Below are 7,684 nucleotides of genomic sequence, written 5' to 3'. Positions count from 1 at the left end.
CCGTCGTCGCCGGCCCATCCCTGCTCCCGCCTCGCCTTCAGGACTCGGACCAGACCCTGCTCCGCCCTCCGGACTTGGGCGCACCCTGGAGTCCTGGACTTGTCCCTGCCACGCCCTCTGGGCTTGGGTCTGCCCGGGGCTCAAATGGCAACCCACTCCAGTATTCTTGCCTGGAGAATTCCATGGACAGAGGAGCCCGGTGGGCCACAGTCCTTGGAGTCTCAAGAGTTGGACAAGACTTATCTACTAAATCATCATCATCATCTGGGCCCCAGCGTTCTGACTCCGCCCATTCCCCGCCCCCTGTGTTTAGACACGCCCCTGCCCCGCCTCTTGGGTCATGACCACGCCCCTGCTCCTCCCTTCGGGTCTGGAGCGCCCTCTGGCCTGGAGAAGGTCCTAGCCTCGCAGCCTGCTCCGCCTTCCAGGTCTTCGCCCCGCCCCTACCCAGGTCTGATCCGCCCCAGGGTTCTCTCCTGCTCTAGTTTCGCCCTCTTCCTGGCTCTACCTGTAAGCTTGAGCCCGCGCCCTGGTTTCTCCCCAGGGAATTAGCCTTGCTCAGCCCTTTGGGTAGGGGCTTCCCAGGTGGCGCTAGTGATAAAGAACCCGCCTGCCAATGCAGGAGACATCGGAGACTGGGTTTGATTCCCGGGTCGAGAAGATCCCCTGGAGAAGGAAATGGCAACCCACTCCAGCATTCTTGCCTGAAGAATCCCATGGACAGAGGAGCCTGGCGGACTACAGTCCATAGCGTCGCAAAAAGTCCGACACGACTGAGCAAGCAGGCACGCCCTATCCCTCTGGGTCGGGTCCTTCCCCTCTTCTGCTTGAGATTCGGTCCTAGCCCCGCCCCCTTCCGTCTGGTTCCACCCCGTCCAGCCACATCTCACAGGCGAGTTCTTAGGGCCTGAGCGACTGAACTGAACTGAACTGCAGCCACTTGTGCAAACTGGGCTTACAAAAGTTTGCAAGTTTTCGCTGTCTGTTGCTACCTTTCTAGGGACACAGACCCTCCTTGCTGCCCTAACTTCCCTGGGCTTGTCCTCAGATTGGGATCTTGGATTAGACCCATTCTAGGAGCACTGTGTTTGATCCTCTGCTACGCTTACGTTTTGGATTCTCATTCATCAGATCTCCTGTGTGTTGATAGCCAGGGTTGGAAGGAAACCTGAGACTCGGGCTTCTGCCTAGCCCTACTTGGCCTTTTTGGGTTTCCAGGGTATTAGTCTGGGGATGATTCAGCTTAGTAAGCACAGATTTCAGTACCAGAAGGGACATCAAAAAAGAAAAAAATATATTTTTTAGGGTGATAAAAAGATAAAACCGTCCAGTTAAAAGTAAATAAATCCTGGGGGTGTAATATACAGCATAGTTACTATAGTTAATAATGCTATATTGTGTATATGAATGTTGCTGAGAGTAGATCTTAAGTTTTTATCACAAGAAAAATTGTAACTGTGGTGATGGAAGTTAATTAAACATTGTGACCATTTCACAATACATACATATAGCAAATAATTATATTGTATACCAGAAACTAATATAATGTTACATATCAATTAAATCTCAAAAAAAAAAAAAAAACCACCCTTTTTAAAGAACTGAATCTGTTGTATGGCAGAAACCAAGGCAATATTGTAAAGCAATTATTCTCCAATTAAAAATAAATAAATTAAAAAAATAAAAAACGAATTGAATCTCTGGGGAAAATAGCAGTAAATTATAATGGACATTTTTAGAAATTAATTGGTCATACTTTTTTTTATTTAGTATTGCTTCTATTTGTTCCTGAGGGGGCCAGTAGTGATCACCATAGTCTTTAATGTTTAAACCACAATATTTCTTAATCCAGCCCTGCTGTCCACAGATGCAGTGCCTCCCTATTATCTTGGTTTCAATTGTGGATACCAAAATATTAGTGTGTAAATACACCTGTGTATATATCATAATATACACAGGTGGAACTGGCTGATAAAACTATGGATTCTAACAGAGAAGGAAACCATCACAAACCTAAAGAAACCTGTGATGGGGAGGGGTAAATATGTTAGTTAGTGCCAACATGGCCCCAGTATGAGTATCAGCGGGGTTGTCCTCTGCTGAACAATTAAGAAAATTTGTGAAGCAGCTCAAAAATGTGTGCTCCTATTTACTATGTTGAATTGCATGTGTGCATATAATTTTTTAAAACAATAATCCTTGATGTTTTGTTTACGATTCATCCTTTATATTTAATGCTTGACAGTTTGAAAGAGCTTTCATCTATATGCTCCAATACTTAATTCTCAGGACCACTCTTACACAGGGCTTATTATTATTTTCATTTTTAAATGAGGAAACTGGGGTTGTCTAACTTGAAAGAGTGGAGGAAGGTGGGGGTTACTGCTCTGCAGGTGGATGAGATGCCCCAGGCCCACTGGCCCAAACATGACCCATGGGTTATTTCTGCTTTTCTGCTCCTTGGCCACGGCTTGGGTTGAACTCTGGGACATATCTCAGTCTCAGATCCACAAACCTTGGACCAGTTGGGACTGGCAGCCCTTGGGATTTCTTTCTTCTCAGTAACATGCTTGCATTTAAATTCACCTTCCCCTCTGACTTTCTCTGAGAAATCTGTTCTTAGCAGAAGGAAAATAGGCTTTTACTGTTGACATAATCTAAATCTTTTCTCTACTGACAAACCTTAGCTTGTGAAACTCAAAAGCAAAATCAATTTCTTTGTTTTCTGAATTTCTCTAAATCATCTCTTTCCCTGGTTATAGAATGTCTAAACCCTCAGATGGGGGCAGTATGGGTCACTGTATCAGAAACTTCCTTCCTCTCAAGTGTCTTTAACCAATGGGAAAGGAGATGGCACCTCCACCCAGCAGAGAAACCAAGTCCCCATGAGGGTTTTAGAGGCTTCCCAGATAACCCACCCTTCATGAGTTTCTTTTTTTTTTTTAATACTTTTCATATTTTATTTCATTTTAAATTTTTATTGGGAAATAGTTGTTTTACAATGTTGTGTTAGTTTCAGGTGTACAGCAAAGTGAATTCGTTATCCATATACATATATCCACCCTTCTTAAGATTCTTTTCCTGTATAAGTTGCTAGAGTATTGAGTTTCCTGTGCTATACAGAAGGTCCTTATTATCTATTTTATATGTAGTAGCATGCATATGTCAATCTCAGTCTCCCAATTTATCTCTCCCCCCTTCCCCTCTAATAACCATAAGTTTGTTTTTTACATCTGTGACTCTATTCCTTTTGTTTTTTTAAGCATTTGTTGTTGTTATTTAGTGGCTAAATTGTGACCAGCTCTTTTTGAGACCCCATGGACTGTAGGCCTCCAGGCTCCTCTGTCCATGGAATTTCCCAGGCAAGCATACTGGAGCAAGTTGCCCTTTCCTTCTCCAGGGGATCCTCCCGACCCAGGGATCGAACCCACGTCTCCTAAATTGCAGGTAGATTCTTTACCCGTGAGACACCTGGGAAATTTCATTGTTTTATCAGTTGACAGGGCCTAGAAGCAATAATACCTCAGTATCTAGACTACATCTGGTACCCAGATCTTGTTTCCTTATACCATTCTCCAAAAAAGGGCCCATGACGCCTAAGATAAACGGCAAACTCTGGAACAGGAAACATTTGAGATGAACCTGGAGCATCTTTTGGTGCCACAAAGTGAGAAGTGTTTAAAAACAACCACCACGCAATGATGGAGGTATTTGAAAGGACACCTGAGCCAGCTGTCAGAGCTCCCAGTGGCTAAACATACAACACTTTGAACAAATTATTACTGGATTATGTCCCAAAATGAATATCCAGGAGTCCATAGTGGTATAAATAAATTTAGTAAATGAGGGAAGAGACTAATTTCTTTGTATAGTATTTCAATTAACTGATGTAAACATTTCACCCTTAAGAATATCACAACTCCACATTGCTATGTATAAAATAGACAACTAATAAGAACCTCCTGTAATAGCACAGGGAACTCTACTCAGTACTCTGCAATGACCTTCGTGGGAATAGAATCTGAAAAAGAGTGGATATATGTGTATGTATAATTGATTCACCTTGCCCTACAGCAAACACTGACACACCGTTGTAAATCAACTAGACTCCAATAAAAAAAATTTTTTTTAAGTGTATACAGTGACTTCATTCCAAAGCATACAGTACTGAGGAGGGGGTGTGACTTTCTAGTGGAGAAACCAGCAAATAAGACCTCAGCCAGGTGATCAAGGTTAACATCAACAGGAACAAGTCATGAGGATAATGTGTACTTTTTTTTTTTAGCCACACTTGGGGGATATTAGTTCCCCACCAAGGATAGAGCCTGCCACCCCCTGCATTGGAAGGGCAGAGTCCTAACCCCTGGACCTCCAGAGAAGTCCTGATAGCCTGTACTCTTGATGTGGAAGAGAATGGCGCTTTACCTCTGCGGTCTTCCTTTCAAAATCCCTTAAGATTCTAAGTCCCCAAATCCTAATTATGAAAAGAAATCAAAGTAATCGAGAAACTTTCTACAAAATGCCTTACTCAGAACTCGGGGGTCATCAAAAACAAGGAAAGTTTAAGAAGCTGTCAAAGCCAACAGAAGTCAAAGGAGATACAATGACTAAATACAATCTCTGAGGGATCAGCTTCCTCATGCTGCTTAATAATCCTCACAGGTATAATGGAAGAAAGTTCAGTGGCTGTGAACTTCGTGCCTGTCAAGACCTGCCCTGTTCCTCTTTAGCCTCAGGATGATCTTCCTGTTTCGTGTCCGACTCTTTGCAACCCCATGAACTGTAGCGCAGCCAGGCTCCTCTGTCCAAGGAGTGTCCCAGGCACGAATACTGGAGCAGGTTGCCATTTCCTTCTCCAGGGGATCTTCCGGACCTAGGGATTGAACCCGTGTCTCTTTCATCTCCTGCATTGGCAGGCAGTTTCTTTACCACTGAGCCACCTAGAAAGCCCAATCCCAAACTGAATATTAATAGTAGGCCCTTCATAAATTGTTGTTGAATAAGTAAATAAACAAGCACAAAAACTAGGCAGGAGGTGGATCAGTGAAGCTGGGACCTCTAGGCTGATAAGCCCGGCTGGGGCGGGGATCTCGAGCCCCCAGACCCTCCGTAAGGTCCCCTGCCACAGTTTCTACCAACAGGGATTTATGGAGTCAGCCTGAGCTCTCTGCAGACCAGAGAGGCCAGAAAGGGACCCTTCCTAAGTGAAGTCTTGATTAAAATCCACCCCCCCCCCCCCCCCAACCTAATCTCTGTCGCTGGAAGGTAAAGATGCCCACTCCCTGGGCCTCAGGCTTTGAAGCCTTAAACCAAAGGCGCAGTCTGATGAGAGCTTCTTAAAGTATGTCAGATGCTTTACCATGAAAATAGGGAGACGTTTTCGTACTTTTAGGTAGCAGGATTCGTGGGTTTGTGTATTATGCTAAAGGAGTGAGGTGCCCCGAGCTGCAGTTTCCTCCTTTCCCCCTCCCTTCCTCATTCCATTTTTAAAAAAGAAAAAAGAGCGTCAGAAGGTTAAAAAACAAACACACACCAAAAAATGCTAAGAGTAACTGGGACAGGATGATTCAGAAGTTGAAAAAGTGAAACCCGCAAGGTGTGGCAGCGGTGGGATTCGAACCCACGCCATCGAAATGACTGGAGCCTAAATCCAGCGCCTTAGACCACTCGGCCACGCTACCTCCCGTTCTCAGCGTCTTCCACACGTACTATATTAGTCTCATGACGCGGCGCCTCGCTCTCTACAAACCCTGCCTCCATTGTTCTACGTTTGCCAGATATCAGCCTGGCGTCTCTGGCGCCAGTTTCCACATACTAACCTCGTGGCTTCCTTCCGGGCTTCGGAATCGGAGTGCTCTCGTTATCCGCAGTAGTAAATGCAGTCGGGACGCAGCATTAAAAAGGGGAAAAAAAGGAGTTCCAAAATGTTAATAGTCAATCGTCATCTATGTTTGCGTTTGGGTTTCCGTGAGGCGACATACTGCCTACGACCACGTGGGGGCAGTGTTGCACTGGCGCTTGCTCAGGGCCGAGCTGCAGGTCCGCGCGGAACCCGGTTTTCGGGGAACTAAGGGTCCCCATCCTGTGGACTCTCTAGTCCTTCTGCAGCCTTGGGCGGCCCCATGGCCTGGCACTTGACACTGTGATTCCAGGAAGGAATATCACTGAACGCTTTTACAGATCATTGACTTGTGTAGGCTCCCTCGGTCATCACGAGTATCCACTTTGTTTTACAGAGCGGGGAACTGAGGCTCAGAGAGGCTAAAAAATTTGTGTTAGCTGCCCCAGGTAGAGCCAGCATTCCTGACGCTTCCAAGATCCAGTGTTCTCCACGTAGAAGACTATTTTCAGTGAGATAGTAAAAACACTGTAGCCTTTTCTGCCTCTACTGCCGCCATGGAGCCGGTGAAAAAGCCTGTGGGGAAGCGCGTCAACAAAAAAAGCAGTAGATCCTGTCCTAAATTTACCTTGAACTGTACCAACCCTGGAGAAGATGGAATCAAGGATGCTGCCAGTTTTGAGTAGTTTTTTTCAGAAGAGAATCAAAGTGAATAGGAAAGCTGGGAATCCTGGTGAAGGGGTTGTAACAATCGAAGAAGCAAAGACAGCAACATTTTTGTAATTGTGCCTTTTTCCAAAAGGTATTTGCAATATGTCACCAAAAATATTTGAAGAATAATCTACGTGCTTGGTTATGTCTAGTTGCTAAAAGCGAAGTTACAAATTGCTACTTACAGATTAATCAAAAATGAAGAGGAGAAAGGTAAGGACCAAAACTCAATTATCTGAAATATTTTGTGTAAGATCTTGAATAAATATTGGGAACCAAAATGGTGGTTTTCCTTATAAAAATAAAATGCAGTAAATTCAGAGCAAATACATCACACATCAACTTCCAGTTCCTGCCACCCAGAATTCATTTTGTTCAACTTTTCTGAAAGATCACCCCGTGTGGCCACAAGGAGGAAGCAGAGATCTCTTTGGGTAAAGTGAGGGACCGTGTTAGCTGCTCAGTTGTGTCCCACTCTTTGGGACCCCATAGACTATAGCCCACCAGGCTCCTCTGTCCATGCGTGGAATTCTCCATGCAAGAATATTAAGAGTGGGTAGCCATTCCTTTCTCCGGGGGATCTTCCTGACCTAGGGACCCAACCTAGGTCTACCTGCCTTGCAGGCAGAGTCTTTACCATCTGAGCCACCAGAGAAGCCCCTCTTTGAGTAATCCCCCAACAAATGACTCAAAGTCTTCTCCAGTAGTTGGACTATTTGCTAGCAGGAACTGTAGCAGTGAAGAACAAACCTGACTCCATATTGAATCTATTCCTTTAGCTCTAACCTTTGTGTTCTGTCGCCTGTGCTCAGTCACAATGGCTCTGCATCTTTTGTAAAAGGTTGTTGCCTACAACCCGAAATATACAGGATATCCCCTTCTCAAGGCTCTGATCTTTAAAGGTATAACATGCTTCCATTCATAAGGCAAGAGAAAGTTGCAGAACAGAGAATAACATTTGTCCTGTTGGAGGTTTATGGGAACTTTTTGACCTGACCCACATGAACAGTTGGAAGAACAAAGGATTCTGGCGCCAAGAAATTTGCAACAACCAGCCATCCCCCGCTTCCTCTTTTAGGATAAAAGAAACCTGAATTCTAACTCGAGTAAGGTGGTTCTTTGGAATACTCGTCC

At 44.8% G+C, this 7,684-nt stretch overlaps 1 non-coding gene across 1 annotated transcript; it reads right to left on the bottom strand.

Annotated features, from left to right (window-relative positions):
* Positions 1 to 5,599: 5,599 nt before the first annotated feature.
* TRNAL-UAG lies at positions 5,600 to 5,681 on the bottom strand. The gene has a single exon. It is a non-coding gene; the product is annotated as a tRNA-Leu (tRNA).
* Positions 5,682 to 7,684: the final 2,003 nt, after the last annotated feature.

Source organism: Bubalus bubalis, chromosome 24, assembly GCF_019923935.1.
Source record: "Bubalus bubalis isolate 160015118507 breed Murrah chromosome 24, NDDB_SH_1, whole genome shotgun sequence".
NCBI classification, from domain to species: Eukaryota; Metazoa; Chordata; class Mammalia; order Artiodactyla; family Bovidae; genus Bubalus; species Bubalus bubalis.
The sequence above is the reverse complement of the archived record's forward strand: the minus strand, read 5'-3'. Positions and strand labels throughout refer to the sequence as shown.